This window comes from Salmo salar, unplaced genomic scaffold (assembly GCF_965601325.2).
Source record: "Salmo salar unplaced genomic scaffold, fSalSal1 ptg000135l, whole genome shotgun sequence".
Classification (NCBI taxonomy): Eukaryota; Metazoa; Chordata; class Actinopteri; order Salmoniformes; family Salmonidae; genus Salmo; species Salmo salar.
The window spans coordinates 290,635-306,791 of record NW_027675320.1 but is presented as its reverse complement, the minus strand read 5'-3'; the positions used below and the strand labels follow the sequence as shown (position 1 = coordinate 306,791).

Sequence of the window (16,157 nt, the reverse complement as noted above, 5' to 3'; positions counted from 1 at the left end):
CAATGTTCTCAGTTTTGCCCTACGTTCTCCACAAGTGTCACGGGACAAATCTGAAGGTAACAGGTACTGATTAAAATGATAGATTTTTTAACCAGGGACCTCTCGCACCCTAAGCCATAATCGTACACCTACACCAACGATCCGTTTGGTCAAAGAATTTTCACTTTACACAAAAATGACGGTCAGGATATAAATCGATGTCTCCATGTTGCTAGCGAGCTTCAAGTCGCATTGGTGGTATAGTGGTGAGCATAGCTGCCTTCCAAGCAGTTGACCCGGGTTAGATTCCCGGCCAATGCAGAGCATGAGATATTCACTAGTTTTAGGGGCTGGGTGTAATTTCAAGTGTATTACATTGGAATCAATGTTCGTGGAAGTCCGATTTGCTCTTACTTTTTGCAGGTTTTCAAAATGAAGTGCGACATTGAGCCAACTAGTGAATATCACAATAGATTAGCTGTCCATCGCCGAAAGCATTCAGCCACCTCGTCCTGCGCCCAAGAGGTGGCTGTTTGCGACCAGTGGCCTGAGATCTGCCTGTCTGAGCTTGTTAAAAGATCTGCAAAAGGGCTCATCGGGGATTTGAACCCGGGACCTCTCGCACCCTAAGCGAGAATCATACCCCTAGACCAACGAGCCTTACACAAGAAGAAAATTGTTTTGCTTTCTGCGGCAATGACAATGAGGATATCCATTGTTCTTGTCCATGGTGCTTGGAAAGATTGAACCTCATGTGAGTGTTTGTGCTATACTTGTGAGCATAGCAGTCTTCCAAACTGTTGACCAGGCTTCAGTTCAAATCTTTTGTATTTCATCTGCTGTGTTTTTCACATTCTGTCTTCTTAAGCCGCGACAGCAAACTGATGATGAGTGTTGACAAATGAATATTGAGCAAAATGAGATCAATTCATATTTTAAAAGAGAAACGGAAAAAAATACAACTTCAAAAAGAATGGAGCTCATTTATTTCGAGTTGACTGATGCATCAGTACGTGAATCAAAGTAAACGAATGTAAAAAATACCTATTCAAATCGATCCGTTTTCAACTAGAGAGATTGAGATGTGTCGTATCTGTCTCAAGCCTCCATAACTGTTTATGTTACACCTCCACATCTGCAATGAAAGGTGGTGGAGCTAGAGCGGTGTTAGTCAAACCATGAGACATACCTATAATCGGTCTTCTCACAAAAACATCTGTAGCTTCTGAACCGTTTGACCTACAAAATCGTATGACCACTCCCTGGAAAGGGGAGACCCTCACGAACACGGTGGTGTTCTCAATTTCTCTCTACGTCCCCCACAAGTGTCAGGGGACTCGTCTGAAGTCGGAACCCTTTATGTGCCAACTTCTGTTTGTAGAATCCAAAATCTTTGGGCTACAAACTAATGTGACCCCACTTGTCACAATGTTCTCAGTTTTGCCCTACGTTCTCCACAAGTGTCACGGGACAAATCTGAAGGTAACAGGTACTGATTAAAATGCTAGATTTTTTAACCAGGGACCTCTCGCACCCTAAGCCATAATCGTACACCTACACCAACGATCCGTTTGGTCAAAGAATTTTCACTTTCCACAAAAATGACGGTCAGGATATGAATCGATGTCTCCATGTTGCTAGCGAGCTTCACAGTCGCATTGGTGGTATAGTGGTGAGCATAGCTGCCTTCCAAGCAGTTGACCCGGGTTCGATTCCCGGCCAATGCAGAGCATGAGATATTCACTAGTTTTAGGGGCTGGGTGTAATTTCAAGTGTATTACATTGGAATCAATGTTCGTGGAAGTCCGATTTGCTCTTACTTTTTGCAGGTTTTCAAAATGAAGTGCGACATTGAGCCAACTAGTGAATATCACAATAGATTAGCTGTCCATCGCCGAAAGCATTCAGCCACCTCGTCCTGCGCCCAAGAGGTGGCTGTTTGCGACCAGTGGCCTGAGATCTGCCTGTCTGAGCTTGTTAAAAGATCTGCAAAAGGGCTCATCCGGGATTTGAACCCGGGACCTCTCGCACCCTAAGCGAGAATCATACCCCTAGACCAACGAGCCTTACACAAGAAGAAAATAGTTTTGCTTTCTGCGGCAATGACAATGAGGATATCCATTGTTCTTGTCCATGGTGCTTGGAAAGATTGAACCTCATGTGAGTGTTTGTGCTATACTTGTGAGCATAGCAGTCTTCCAAACTGTTGACCAGGCTTCAGTTCAAATCTTTTGTATTTCATCTGCTGTGTTTTTCACATTCTGTCTTCTTAAGCCGCGACAGCAAACTGATGATGAGTGTTGACAAATGAATATTGAGCAAAATGAGATCAATTCATATTTTAACCTGTTAGGGCTAGGGGGCAGCATTGACACGGCTGGATAAAAAACATACCCGATTTAATCTGGTTACCACTCCTACTCAGTAACTAGAATATGCATATACTTATTACATATGGATAGAAAACACCCTAAATTTTCTAAAACTGTTTGAATGGTGTCTGTGAGTATAACAGAACTCAAATGGCAGGTCAAAACCTGAGAGATTCCTTTACAGGAAGTGGCCTGTCTGACCATTTCTGGAACTTCTTTGCCATCTCTATCATTTACTAAGGATCTCTGCTCTAACGTGACACTTCCCACGTCGTCCATAGGCTCTCATAGCCCGGGAAAAAAGAGAATGTCGTCATTCCAGCCCCAGGCTGAAACACATTATCGCCTTTCTCAAGTGGCCCATCAAGAGACACTAGCTTATGCGCGTGACCCCGACCGCCCCCGCCTTTGGGATTTTTTCCTCTGTTTGCCGAAAAGGAGATTCCCTGTCGGAATTTTACCGCTTTTCTACGAGAAAAATGACGTAAAAATTGATTTTAAACAGCGGTTGACATGCTTCGACGTACGGCAATTGAATACTTTGAATTTTATTGTCAGGAATTGCGCCAAGCGCGCGACACTTCTTTACTATTTCGGATAGTGTCTGGAACGCACGAACAAAACGCCGCTATTCGGATATAACGATGGATTATTTTGGACCAAACCAACATTTGTTATTGAAGTAGACGTCCTGGGTGTGCATTCTGACGAAGACAACAAAAGGTAATGACATTTTTATAATAGTAAATATGATTATGGTGAGTGCTAAACTTGCCGGATGTCTAAATAGCGAGCCCGTGATGCCTGGGCTATATACTTAGAATATTGCAAAATGTGCTTTCACCAAAAAGCTATTTTAAAATCGGACATATCGAGTGCATAGAGGAGGTCTGTATCTATAATTCTTAAAATAATTGTTATGCTTTTTGTGAACGTTTATCGTGAGTAATTTAGTAAAATGTTAGCGAATTCCCCGAAAGTTTGCGGGGGGTATGCTAGTTCTGAACGTCACATGCTAATGTAAAAAGCTGGTTTTTGATATAAATATGAACTTGATTGAACAAAACATGCATGTATTGTATAACATAATGTCCTAGGGTTGTCATCTGATGAAGATCATCAAAGGTGAGTGCTGCATTTAGCTGTCTTCTGGGTTTTGGTGACATTATATACTGGCTTGAAAAATGGGTGTCTGATTATTTCTGGCTTGGTACTCTGCTGACATAATCTAATGTTTTGCTTTCGTTGTAAAGCCTTTTTGAAATCGGACAGTGTGGTTAGATTAACGAGAGTCTTATCTTTAAATGGCTGTAAAATAGTCATATGTTTGAGAAATTGAAGTAATAGGATTTTGAAGATTTTGAAAATCGCGCCACAGGCTGGCAGTGGATGTTACGTAGGTGGGACGAATTCGTCCCGCCGGTCCCATAGAGGTTAAAAGAGAAACTGAAAAAATAAAACTTCAAAAAGAATGGAGCTCATTTATTTTGAGTTGACTGATGCATCAGTACGTGAATCAAAGTAAACGAATGTAAAAAATACCCATTCAAATCGATCAGTTTTCAACTAGAGAGATTGAGATGTGTCGTATCTGTCTCAAGCCTCCATAACTGTTTATGTTACACCTCCACATCTGCAATGAAAGGTGGTGGAGCTAGAGCGGTGTTAGTCAAACCATGAGACATACCTATAATCGGTCTTCTCACAAAAACATCTGCAGCTTCTGAACCGTTTGACCTACAAATTCGTATGACCACTCCCTGGAAAGGGGAGACCCTCACGAACACGGTGGTGTTCCCACTTTGTCTCTACGTCCCCCACAAGTGTCAGGGGACCCGTCTGAAGTCGGAACCCTTTATGTGCCAACTTCTGTTTGTAGAATCCAAAATCTTTGGGCAACAAACTAATGTGACCCCACTTGTCACAATGTTCTCAGTTTTGCCCTACGTTCCCCACAAGTGTCACGGGACTAATCTGAAGGTAACAGGTACTGATTAAAATGATAGATTTTTTAACCAGGGACCTCTCGCACCCTAAGCCATAATCGTACACCTACACCAACGATCCGTTTGGTCAAAGAATTTTCACTTTCCACAAAAATGACGGTCAGGATATGAATCGATGTCTCCATGTTGCTAGCGAGCTTCACATAGCATTGGTGGTATAGTGGTGAGCATAGCTGCCTTCCAAGCAGTTGACCCGGGTTCGATTCCCGGCCAATGCAGAGCATGAGATATTCACTGGTTTTAGGGGCTGGGTGTAATTTCAAGTGTATTACCTTGGAATCAATCTTCGTGGAAGTCCGATTTGCTCTTACTTTTTGCAGGTTTTCTAAATGAAGTGCAACATTGAGCCAACTAGTGAATATCACAATAGATTAGCTGTCCATCGCCTAAACCATTCAGCCACCTCGTCCTGCACCCAAGAGGTGGCTGTTTGCGACCAGTGGCCTGAGATCTGCCTGTCTGAGCTTGTTAAAAGATCTGCAAAAGGGCTCGTCGGGGATTTGAACCCGGGACCTCTCGCACCCTAAGCGAGAATCATACCCCTAGACCAACGAGCCTTACACAATAACAAAATAGTTTTGCTTTCTGCGGCAATGACAATGAGGATATCCATTGTTCTTGTCCATGGTGCTTGGAAAGATTGAACCTCATGTGAGTGTTTGTGCTATACTTGTGAGCATAGCAGTCTTCCAAACTGTTGACCAGGCTTCAGTTCAAATCTTTTGTATTTCATCTGCTGTGTTTTTCACATTCTGTCTTCTTAAGCCGCGACAGCAAACTGATGATGAGTGTTGACAAATGAATATTGAGCAAAATGAGATCAATTCATATTTTAAAAGAGAAACTGAAAAAATAAAACTTCAAAAAGAATGGAGCTCATTTATTTTGAGTTGACTGATGCATCAGTACGTGAATCAAAGTAAACGAATGTAAAAAATACCCATTCAAATCGATCAGTTTTCAACTAGAGAGATTGAGATGTGTCGTATCTGTCTCAAGCCTCCATAACTGTTTATGTTACACCTCCACATCTGCAATGAAAGGTGGTGGAGCTAGAGCGGTGTTAGTCAAACCATGAGACATACCTATAATCGGTCTTCTCACAAAAACATCTGCAGCTTCTGAACCGTTTGACCTACAAATTCGTATGACCACTCCCTGGAAAGGGGAGACCCTCACGAACACGGTGGTGTTCCCACTTTGTCTCTACGTCCCCCACAAGTGTCAGGGGACCCGTCTGAAGTCGGAACCCTTTATGTGCCAACTTCTGTTTGTAGAATCCAAAATCTTTGGGCAACAAACTAATGTGACCCCACTTGTCACAATGTTCTCAGTTTTGCCCTACGTTCCCCACAAGTGTCACGGGACTAATCTGAAGGTAACAGGTACTGATTAAAATGATAGATTTTTTAACCAGGGACCTCTCGCACCCTAAGCCATAATCGTACACCTACACCAACGATCCGTTTGGTCAAAGAATTTTCACTTTCCACAAAAATGACGGTCAGGATATGAATCGATGTCTCCATGTTGCTAGCGAGCTTCACATAGCATTGGTGGTATAGTGGTGAGCATAGCTGCCTTCCAAGCAGTTGACCCGGGTTCGATTCCCGGCCAATGCAGAGCATGAGATATTCACTGGTTTTAGGGGCTGGGTGTAATTTCAAGTGTATTACCTTGGAATCAATCTTCGTGGAAGTCCGATTTGCTCTTACTTTTTGCAGGTTTTCTAAATGAAGTGCAACATTGAGCCAACTAGTGAATATCACAATAGATTAGCTGTCCATCGCCTAAACCATTCAGCCACCTCGTCCTGCACCCAAGAGGTGGCTGTTTGCGACCAGTGGCCTGAGATCTGCCTGTCTGAGCTTGTTAAAGGATCTGCAAAAGGGCTCATCGGGGATTTGAACCCAGGACCTCTCACACCCTAAGCGAGAATCATACCCCTAGACCAACGAGCCTTACACAATAACAAAATAGTTTTGCTTTCTGCGGCAATGACAATGAGGATATCCATTGTTCTTGTCCATGGTGCTTGGAAAGATTGAACCTCATGTGAGTGTTTGTGCTATACTTGTGAGCATAGCAGTCTTCCAAACTGTTGACCAGGCTTCAGTTCAAATCTTTTGTATTTCATCTGCTGTGTTTTTCACATTCTGTCTTCTTAAGCCGCGACAGCTAACTGATGATGAGTGTTGACAAATGAATATTGAGCAAAATGAGATCAATTAATATTTTAAAAGAGAAACTGAAAAAATAAAACTTCAAAAAGAATGGAGCTCATTTATTTTGAGTTGACTGATGCATCAGTACGTGAATCAAAGTAAACGAATGTAAAAAATACCCATTCAAATCGATCAGTTTTCAACTAGAGAGATTGAGATGTGTCGTATCTGTCTCAAGCCTCCATAACTGTTTATGTTACACCTCCACATATGCAATGAAAGGTGGTGGAGCTAGAGCGGTGTTAGTCAAACCATGAGACATACCTATAATCGGTCTTCTCACAAAAACATCTGCAGCTTCTGAACCGTTTGACCTACAAATTCGTATGACCACTCCCTGGAAAGGAGAGACCCTCACGAACACGGTGGTGTTCCCACTTTGTCTCTACGTCCCCCACAAGTGTCAGGGGACCCGTCTGAAGTCGGAACCCTTTATGTGCCAACTTCTGTTTGTAGAATCCAAAATCTTTGGGCAACAAACTAATGTGACCCCACTTGTCACAATGTTCTCAGTTTTGCCCTACGTTCCCCACAAGTGTCACGGGACTAATCTGAAGGTAACAGGTACTGATTAAAATGATAGATTTTTTAACCAGGGACCTCTCGCACCCTAAGCCATAATCGTACACCTACACCAACGATCCGTTTGGTCAAAGAATTTTCACTTTCCACAAAAATGACGGTCAGGATATGAATCGATGTCTCCATGTTGCTAGCGAGCTTCACATAGCATTGGTGGTATAGTGGTGAGCATAGCTGCCTTCCAAGCAGTTGACCCGGGTTCGATTCCCGGCCAATGCAGAGCATGAGATATTCACTGGTTTTAGGGGCTGGGTGTAATTTCAAGTGTATTACCTTGGAATCAATCTTCGTGGAAGTCCGATTTGCTCTTACTTTTTGCAGGTTTTCTAAATGAAGTGCAACATTGAGCCAACTAGTGAATATCACAATAGATTAGCTGTCCATCGCCTAAACCATTCAGCCACCTCGTCCTGCACCCAAGAGGTGGCTGTTTGCGACCAGTGGCCTGAGATCTGCCTGTCTGAGCTTGTTAAAGGATCTGCAAAAGGGCTCATCGGGGATTTGAACCCAGGACCTCTCACACCCTAAGCGAGAATCATACCCCTAGACCAACGAGCCTTACACAATAACAAAATAGTTTTGCTTTCTGCGGCAATGACAATGAGGATATCCATTGTTCTTGTCCATGGTGCTTGGAAAGATTGAACCTCATGTGAGTGTTTGTGCTATACTTGTGAGCATAGCAGTCTTCCAAACTGTTGACCAGGCTTCAGTTCAAATCTTTTGTATTTCATCTGCTGTGTTTTTCACATTCTGTCTTCTTAAGCCGCGACAGCAAACTGATGATGAGTGTTGACAAATGAATATTGAGCAAAATGAGATCAATTAATATTTTAAAAGAGAAACTGAAAAAATAAAACTTCAAAAAGAATGGAGCTCATTTATTTTGAGTTGACTGATGCATCAGTACGTGAATCAAAGTAAACGAATGTAAAAAATACCCATTCAAATCGATCAGTTTTCAACTAGAGAGATTGAGATGTGTCGTATCTGTCTCAAGCCTCCATAACTGTTTATGTTACACCTCCACATATGCAATGAAAGGTGGTGGAGCTAGAGCGGTGTTAGTCAAACCATGAGACATACCTATAATCGGTCTTCTCACAAAAACATCTGTAGCTTCTGAACCGTTTGACCTACAAATTCGTATGACCACTCCCTGGAAAGGGGAGACCCTCACGAACACGGTGGTGTTCCCAATTTGTCTCTACGTCCCCCACAAGTGTCAGGGGACCATTCTGAAGTCGGAACCCTTTATGTGCCAACTTCTGTTTGTAGAATCCAAAATCTTTGGGCAACAAACTAATGTGACCCCACTTGTCACAATGTTCTCAGTTTTGCCCTACGTTCCCCACAAGTGTCACGGGACTAATCTGAAGGTAACAGGTACTGATTAAAATGATAGATTTTTTAACCAGGGACCTCTCGCACCCTAAGCCATAATCGTACACCTACACCAACGATCCGTTTGGTCAAAGAATTTTCACTTTCCACAAAAATGACGGTCAGGATATGAATCGATGTCTCCATGTTGCTAGCGAGCTTCACATAGCATTGGTGGTATAGTGGTGAGCATAGCTGCCTTCCAAGCAGTTGACCTGGGTTCGATTCCCGGCCAATGCAGAGCATGAGATATTCACTAGTTTTACGGGCTGGGTGTAATTTCAAGTGTATTACCTTGGAATCAATCTTCGTGGAAGTCCGATTTGCTCTTACTTTTTGCAGGTTTTCTAAATGAAGTGCGACATTGAGCCAGCTAGTGAATATCAAAATAGATTAGCTGTCCATCGCCTAAACCATTCAGCCACCTCGTCCTGCACCCAAGAGGTGGCTGTTTGCGACCAGTGGCCTGAGATCTGCCTGTCTGAGCTTGTTAAAAGATCTGCAAAAGGGCTCGTCGGGGATTTGAACCCGGGACCTCTCGCACCCTAAGCGAGAATCATACCCCTAGACCAACGAGCCTTACACAATAACAAAATAGTTTTGCTTTCTGCGGCAATGACAATGAGGATATCCATTGTTCTTGTCCATGGTGCTTGGAAAGATTGAACCTCATGTGAGTGTTTGTGCTATACTTGTGAGCATAGCAGTCTTCCAAACTGTTGACCAGGCTTCAGTTCAAATCTTTTGTATTTCATCTGCTGTGTTTTTCACATTCTGTCTTCTTAAGCCGCGACAGCAAACTGATGATGAGTGTTGACAAATGAATATTGAGCAAAATGAGATCAATTAATATTTTAAAAGAGAAACTGAAAAAATAAAACTTCAAAAAGAATGGAGCTCATTTATTTTGAGTTGACTGATGCATCAGTACGTGAATCAAAGTAAACGAATGTAAAAAATACCCATTCAAATCGATCAGTTTTCAACTAGAGAGATTGAGATGTGTCGTATCTGTCTCAAGCCTCCATAACTGTTTATGTTACACCTCCACATATGCAATGAAAGGTGGTGGAGCTAGAGCGGTGTTAGTCAAACCATGAGACATACCTATAATCGGTCTTCTCACAAAAACATCTGTAGCTTCTGAACCGTTTGACCTACAAATTCGTATGACCACTCCCTGGAAAGGGGAGACCCTCACGAACACGGTGGTGTTCCCAATTTGTCTCTACGTCCCCCACAAGTGTCAGGGGACCATTCTGAAGTCGGAACCCTTTATGTGCCAACTTCTGTTTGTAGAATCCAAAATCTTTGGGCAACAAACTAATGTGACCCCACTTGTCACAATGTTCTCAGTTTTGCCCTACGTTCCCCACAAGTGTCACGGGACTAATCTGAAGGTAACAGGTACTGATTAAAATGATAGATTTTTTAACCAGGGACCTCTCGCACCCTAAGCCATAATCGTACACCTACACCAACGATCCGTTTGGTCAAAGAATTTTCACTTTCCACAAAAATGACGGTCAGGATATGAATCGATGTCTCCATGTTGCTAGCGAGCTTCACATAGCATTGGTGGTATAGTGGTGAGCATAGCTGCCTTCCAAGCAGTTGACCTGGGTTCGATTCCCGGCCAATGCAGAGCATGAGATATTCACTAGTTTTACGGGCTGGGTGTAATTTCAAGTGTATTACCTTGGAATCAATCTTCGTGGAAGTCCGATTTGCTCTTACTTTTTGCAGGTTTTCTAAATGAAGTGCGACATTGAGCCAGCTAGTGAATATCACAATAGATTAGCTGTCCATCGCCTAAACCATTCAGCCACCTCGTCCTGCACCCAAGAGGTGGCTGTTTGCGACCAGTGGCCTGAGATCTGCCTGTCTGAGCTTGTTAAAAGATCTGCAAAAGGGCTCATCGGGGATTTGAACGCACGACCTCTCACACCCTAAGCGAGAATCATACCCCTAGACCAACGAGCCTTACACAATAACAAAATAGTTTTGCTTTCTGCGGCAATGACAATGAGGATATCCATTGTTCTTGTCCATGGTGCTTGGAAAGATTGAACCTCATGTGAGTGTTTGTGCTATACTTGTGAGCATAGCAGTCTTCCAAACTGTTGACCAGGCTTCAGTTCAAATCTTTTGTATTTCATCTGCTGTGTTTTTCACATTCTGTCTTCTTAAGCCGCGACAGCTAACTGATGATGAGTGTTGACAAATGAATATTGAGCAAAATGAGATCAATTAATATTTTAAAAGAGAAACTGAAAAAATAAAACTTCAAAAAGAATGGAGCTCATTTATTTTGAGTTGACTGATGCATCAGTACGTGAATCAAAGTAAACGAATGTAAAAAATACCCATTCAAATCGATCAGTTTTCAACTAGAGAGATTGAGATGTGTCGTATCTGTCTCAAGCCTCCATAACTGTTTATGTTACACCTCCACATATGCAATGAAAGGTGGTGGAGCTAGAGCGGTGTTAGTCAAACCATGAGACATACCTATAATCGGTCTTCTCACAAAAACATCTGCAGCTTCTGAACCGTTTGACCTACAAATTCGTATGACCACTCCCTGGAAAGGAGAGACCCTCACGAACACGGTGGTGTTCCCACTTTGTCTCTACGTCCCCCACAAGTGTCAGGGGACCCGTCTGAAGTCGGAACCCTTTATGTGCCAACTTCTGTTTGTAGAATCCAAAATCTTTGGGCAACAAACTAATGTGACCCCACTTGTCACAATGTTCTCAGTTTTGCCCTACGTTCCCCACAAGTGTCACGGGACTAATCTGAAGGTAACAGGTACTGATTAAAATGATAGATTTTTTAACCAGGGACCTCTCGCACCCTAAGCCATAATCGTACACCTACACCAACGATCCGTTTGGTCAAAGAATTTTCACTTTCCACAAAAATGACGGTCAGGATATGAATCGATGTCTCCATGTTGCTAGCGAGCTTCACATAGCATTGGTGGTATAGTGGTGAGCATAGCTGCCTTCCAAGCAGTTGACCCGGGTTCGATTCCCGGCCAATGCAGAGCATGAGATATTCACTGGTTTTAGGGGCTGGGTGTAATTTCAAGTGTATTACCTTGGAATCAATCTTCGTGGAAGTCCGATTTGCTCTTACTTTTTGCAGGTTTTCTAAATGAAGTGCAACATTGAGCCAACTAGTGAATATCACAATAGATTAGCTGTCCATCGCCTAAACCATTCAGCCACCTCGTCCTGCACCCAAGAGGTGGCTGTTTGCGACCAGTGGCCTGAGATCTGCCTGTCTGAGCTTGTTAAAGGATCTGCAAAAGGGCTCATCGGGGATTTGAACCCAGGACCTCTCACACCCTAAGCGAGAATCATACCCCTAGACCAACGAGCCTTACACAATAACAAAATAGTTTTGCTTTCTGCGGCAATGACAATGAGGATATCCATTGTTCTTGTCCATGGTGCTTGGAAAGATTGAACCTCATGTGAGTGTTTGTGCTATACTTGTGAGCATAGCAGTCTTCCAAACTGTTGACCAGGCTTCAGTTCAAATCTTTTGTATTTCATCTGCTGTGTTTTTCACATTCTGTCTTCTTAAGCCGCGACAGCTAACTGATGATGAGTGTTGACAAATGAATATTGAGCAAAATGAGATCAATTAATATTTTAAAAGAGAAACTGAAAAAATAAAACTTCAAAAAGAATGGAGCTCATTTATTTTGAGTTGACTGATGCATCAGTACGTGAATCAAAGTAAACGAATGTAAAAAATACCCATTCAAATCGATCAGTTTTCAACTAGAGAGATTGAGATGTGTCGTATCTGTCTCAAGCCTCCATAACTGTTTATGTTACACCTCCACATATGCAATGAAAGGTGGTGGAGCTAGAGCGGTGTTAGTCAAACCATGAGACATACCTATAATCGGTCTTCTCACAAAAACATCTGCAGCTTCTGAACCGTTTGACCTACAAATTCGTATGACCACTCCCTGGAAAGGAGAGACCCTCACGAACACGGTGGTGTTCCCACTTTGTCTCTACGTCCCCCACAAGTGTCAGGGGACCCGTCTGAAGTCGGAACCCTTTATGTGCCAACTTCTGTTTGTAGAATCCAAAATCTTTGGGCAACAAACTAATGTGACCCCACTTGTCACAATGTTCTCAGTTTTGCCCTACGTTCCCCACAAGTGTCACGGGACTAATCTGAAGGTAACAGGTACTGATTAAAATGATAGATTTTTTAACCAGGGACCTCTCGCACCCTAAGCCATAATCGTACACCTACACCAACGATCCGTTTGGTCAAAGAATTTTCACTTTCCACAAAAATGACGGTCAGGATATGAATCGATGTCTCCATGTTGCTAGCGAGCTTCACATAGCATTGGTGGTATAGTGGTGAGCATAGCTGCCTTCCAAGCAGTTGACCCGGGTTCGATTCCCGGCCAATGCAGAGCATGAGATATTCACTGGTTTTAGGGGCTGGGTGTAATTTCAAGTGTATTACCTTGGAATCAATCTTCGTGGAAGTCCGATTTGCTCTTACTTTTTGCAGGTTTTCTAAATGAAGTGCAACATTGAGCCAACTAGTGAATATCACAATAGATTAGCTGTCCATCGCCTAAACCATTCAGCCACCTCGTCCTGCACCCAAGAGGTGGCTGTTTGCGACCAGTGGCCTGAGATCTGCCTGTCTGAGCTTGTTAAAGGATCTGCAAAAGGGCTCATCGGGGATTTGAACCCAGGACCTCTCACACCCTAAGCGAGAATCATACCCCTAGACCAACGAGCCTTACACAATAACAAAATAGTTTTGCTTTCTGCGGCAATGACAATGAGGATATCCATTGTTCTTGTCCATGGTGCTTGGAAAGATTGAACCTCATGTGAGTGTTTGTGCTATACTTGTGAGCATAGCAGTCTTCCAAACTGTTGACCAGGCTTCAGTTCAAATCTTTTGTATTTCATCTGCTGTGTTTTTCACATTCTGTCTTCTTAAGCCGCGACAGCTAACTGATGATGAGTGTTGACAAATGAATATTGAGCAAAATGAGATCAATTAATATTTTAAAAGAGAAACTGAAAAAATAAAACTTCAAAAAGAATGGAGCTCATTTATTTTGAGTTGACTGATGCATCAGTACGTGAATCAAAGTAAACGAATGTAAAAAATACCCATTCAAATCGATCAGTTTTCAACTAGAGAGATTGAGATGTGTCGTATCTGTCTCAAGCCTCCATAACTGTTTATGTTACACCTCCACATATGCAATGAAAGGTGGTGGAGCTAGAGCGGTGTTAGTCAAACCATGAGACATACCTATAATCGGTCTTCTCACAAAAACATCTGCAGCTTCTGAACCGTTTGACCTACAAATTCGTATGACCACTCCCTGGAAAGGGGAGACCCTCACGAACACGGTGGTGTTCCCACTTTGTCTCTACGTCCCCCACAAGTGTCAGGGGACCCGTCTGAAGTCGGAACCCTTTATGTGCCAACTTCTGTTTGTAGAATCCAAAATCTTTGGGCAACAAACTAATGTGACCCCACTTGTCACAATGTTCTCAGTTTTGCCCTACGTTCCCCACAAGTGTCACGGGACTAATCTGAAGGTAACAGGTACTGATTAAAATGATAGATTTTTTAACCAGGGACCTCTCGCACCCTAAGCCATAATCGTACACCTACACCAACGATCCGTTTGGTCAAAGAATTTTCACTTTCCACAAAAATGACGGTCAGGATATGAATCGATGTCTCCATGTTGCTAGCGAGCTTCACATAGCATTGGTGGTATAGTGGTGAGCATAGCTGCCTTCCAAGCAGTTGACCCGGGTTCGATTCCCGGCCAATGCAGAGCATGAGATATTCACTAGTTTTACGGGCTGGGTGTAATTTCAAGTGTATTACCTTGGAATCAATCTTCGTGGAAGTCCGATTTGCTCTTACTTTTTGCAGGTTTTCTAAATGAAGTGCGACATTGAGCCAGCTAGTGAATATCACAATAGATTAGCTGTCCATCGCCTAAACCATTCAGCCACCTCGTCCTGCGCCCAAGAGGTGGCTGTTTGCGACCAGTGGCCTGAGAACTGCCTGTCTGAGCTTGTTAAAAGATCTGCAAAAGAGCTCATCCGGGATTTGAACCCGGGACCTCTCGCACCCTTAAGCGAGAATCATACCCCTAGACCAACGAGCCTTACACAATAACAAAATAGTTTTGCTTTCTGCGGCAATGACAATGAGGATATCCATTGTTCTTGTCCATGGTGCTTGGAAAGATTGAACCTCATGTGAGTGTTTGTGCTATACTTGTGAGCATAGCAGTCTTCCAAACTGTTGACCAGGCTTCAGTTCAAATCTTTTGTATTTCATCTGCTGTGTTTTTCACATTCTGTCTTCTTAAGCCGCGACAGCAAACTGATGATGAGTGTTGACAAATGAATATTGAGCAAAATGAGATCAATTAATATTTTAAAAGAGATACTGAAAAAATAAAACTTCAAAAAGAATGGAGCTCATTTATTTTGAGTTGACTGATGCATCAGTACGTGAATCAAAGTAAACGAATGTAAAAAATACCCATTCAAATCGATCAGTTTTCAACTAGAGAGATTGAGATGTGTCGTATCTGTCTCAAGCCTCCATAACTGTTTATGTTACACCTCCACATATGCAATGAAAGGTGGTGGAGCTAGAGCGGTGTTAGTCAAACCATGAGACATACCTATAATCGGTCTTCTCACAAAAACATCTGTAGCTTCTGAACCGTTTGACCTACACATTCGTATGACCACTCCCTGGAAAGGGGAGACCCTCACGAACACGGTGGTGTTCCCAATTTGTCTCTACGTCCCCCACAAGTGTCAGGGGACCCGTCTGAAGTCGGAACCCTTTATGTGCCAACTTCTGTTTGTAGAATCCAAAATCTTTGGGCAACAAACTAATGTGACCCCACTTGTCACAATGTTCTCAGTTTTGCCCTACGTTCCCCACAAGTGTCACGGGACTAATCTGAAGGTAACAGGTACTGATTAAAATGATAGATTTTTTAACCAGGGACCTCTCGCACCCTAAGCCATAATCGTACACCTACACCAACGATCCGTTTGGTCAAAGAATTTTCACTTTCCACAAAAATGACGGTCAGGATATGAATCGATGTCTCCATGTTGCTAGCGAGCTTCACATAGCATTGGTGGTATAGTGGTGAGCATAGCTGCCTTCCAAGCAGTTGACCCGGGTTCGATTCCCGGCCAATGCAGAGCATGAGATATTCACTAGTTTTACGGGCTGGGTGTAATTTCAAGTGTATTACCTTGGAATCAATCTTCGTGGAAGTCCGATTTGCTCTTACTTTTTGCAGGTTTTCTAAATGAAGTGCGACATTGAGCCAGCTAGTGAATATCACAATAGATTAGCTGTCCATCGCCTAAACCATTCAGCCACCTCGTCCTGCGCCCAAGAGGTGGCTGTTTGCGACCAGTGGCCTGAGAACTGCCTGTCTGAGCTTGTTAAAAGATCTGCAAAAGAGCTCATCCGGGATTTGAACCCGGGACCTCTCGCACCCTTAAGCGAGAATCATACCCCTAGACCAACGAGCCTTACACAAT

The 16,157-nt window shown here is 43.0% G+C and overlaps 21 non-coding genes across 21 annotated transcripts; 11 read left to right on the top strand and 10 right to left on the bottom strand.

Annotated features, from left to right (window-relative positions):
- Positions 1-228: 228 nt before the first annotated feature.
- On the top strand, positions 229-300 carry trnag-ucc (transfer RNA glycine (anticodon UCC)). Its single transcript has one exon. It is a non-coding gene; the product is annotated as a tRNA-Gly (tRNA).
- Positions 301-567: 267 nt separating this feature from the next.
- Positions 568-639, bottom strand: trnap-agg (transfer RNA proline (anticodon AGG)). Its single transcript has one exon. It is a non-coding gene; the product is annotated as a tRNA-Pro (tRNA).
- Positions 640-1,634: 995 nt separating this feature from the next.
- On the top strand, positions 1,635-1,706 carry trnag-ucc (transfer RNA glycine (anticodon UCC)). Its single transcript has one exon. It is a non-coding gene; the product is annotated as a tRNA-Gly (tRNA).
- A 267-nt stretch (positions 1,707-1,973) lies between these two features.
- On the bottom strand, positions 1,974-2,045 carry trnap-agg (transfer RNA proline (anticodon AGG)). Its single transcript has one exon. It is a non-coding gene; the product is annotated as a tRNA-Pro (tRNA).
- Positions 2,046-4,503: 2,458 nt separating this feature from the next.
- On the top strand, positions 4,504-4,575 carry trnag-ucc (transfer RNA glycine (anticodon UCC)). The gene has a single exon. It is a non-coding gene; the product is annotated as a tRNA-Gly (tRNA).
- Positions 4,576-4,842: 267 nt separating this feature from the next.
- Positions 4,843-4,914, bottom strand: trnap-agg (transfer RNA proline (anticodon AGG)). Its single transcript has one exon. It is a non-coding gene; the product is annotated as a tRNA-Pro (tRNA).
- Positions 4,915-5,907: 993 nt separating this feature from the next.
- Positions 5,908-5,979, top strand: trnag-ucc (transfer RNA glycine (anticodon UCC)). The gene has a single exon. It is a non-coding gene; the product is annotated as a tRNA-Gly (tRNA).
- Positions 5,980-6,246: 267 nt separating this feature from the next.
- trnap-agg (transfer RNA proline (anticodon AGG)) lies at positions 6,247-6,318 on the bottom strand. The gene has a single exon. It is a non-coding gene; the product is annotated as a tRNA-Pro (tRNA).
- A 993-nt stretch (positions 6,319-7,311) lies between these two features.
- Positions 7,312-7,383, top strand: trnag-ucc (transfer RNA glycine (anticodon UCC)). Its single transcript has one exon. It is a non-coding gene; the product is annotated as a tRNA-Gly (tRNA).
- A 267-nt stretch (positions 7,384-7,650) lies between these two features.
- Positions 7,651-7,722, bottom strand: trnap-agg (transfer RNA proline (anticodon AGG)). Its single transcript has one exon. It is a non-coding gene; the product is annotated as a tRNA-Pro (tRNA).
- A 993-nt stretch (positions 7,723-8,715) lies between these two features.
- trnag-ucc (transfer RNA glycine (anticodon UCC)) lies at positions 8,716-8,787 on the top strand. Its single transcript has one exon. It is a non-coding gene; the product is annotated as a tRNA-Gly (tRNA).
- Positions 8,788-9,054: 267 nt separating this feature from the next.
- On the bottom strand, positions 9,055-9,126 carry trnap-agg (transfer RNA proline (anticodon AGG)). The gene has a single exon. It is a non-coding gene; the product is annotated as a tRNA-Pro (tRNA).
- Positions 9,127-10,119: 993 nt separating this feature from the next.
- On the top strand, positions 10,120-10,191 carry trnag-ucc (transfer RNA glycine (anticodon UCC)). Its single transcript has one exon. It is a non-coding gene; the product is annotated as a tRNA-Gly (tRNA).
- Positions 10,192-11,523: 1,332 nt separating this feature from the next.
- Positions 11,524-11,595, top strand: trnag-ucc (transfer RNA glycine (anticodon UCC)). Its single transcript has one exon. It is a non-coding gene; the product is annotated as a tRNA-Gly (tRNA).
- Positions 11,596-11,862: 267 nt separating this feature from the next.
- On the bottom strand, positions 11,863-11,934 carry trnap-agg (transfer RNA proline (anticodon AGG)). The gene has a single exon. It is a non-coding gene; the product is annotated as a tRNA-Pro (tRNA).
- Positions 11,935-12,927: 993 nt separating this feature from the next.
- Positions 12,928-12,999, top strand: trnag-ucc (transfer RNA glycine (anticodon UCC)). The gene has a single exon. It is a non-coding gene; the product is annotated as a tRNA-Gly (tRNA).
- A 267-nt stretch (positions 13,000-13,266) lies between these two features.
- trnap-agg (transfer RNA proline (anticodon AGG)) lies at positions 13,267-13,338 on the bottom strand. The gene has a single exon. It is a non-coding gene; the product is annotated as a tRNA-Pro (tRNA).
- A 993-nt stretch (positions 13,339-14,331) lies between these two features.
- trnag-ucc (transfer RNA glycine (anticodon UCC)) lies at positions 14,332-14,403 on the top strand. The gene has a single exon. It is a non-coding gene; the product is annotated as a tRNA-Gly (tRNA).
- Positions 14,404-14,670: 267 nt separating this feature from the next.
- trnal-aag (transfer RNA leucine (anticodon AAG)) lies at positions 14,671-14,743 on the bottom strand. Its single transcript has one exon. It is a non-coding gene; the product is annotated as a tRNA-Leu (tRNA).
- A 993-nt stretch (positions 14,744-15,736) lies between these two features.
- Positions 15,737-15,808, top strand: trnag-ucc (transfer RNA glycine (anticodon UCC)). Its single transcript has one exon. It is a non-coding gene; the product is annotated as a tRNA-Gly (tRNA).
- Positions 15,809-16,075: 267 nt separating this feature from the next.
- Positions 16,076-16,148, bottom strand: trnal-aag (transfer RNA leucine (anticodon AAG)). Its single transcript has one exon. It is a non-coding gene; the product is annotated as a tRNA-Leu (tRNA).
- Between the last annotated feature and the right edge of the window lie 9 nt (positions 16,149-16,157).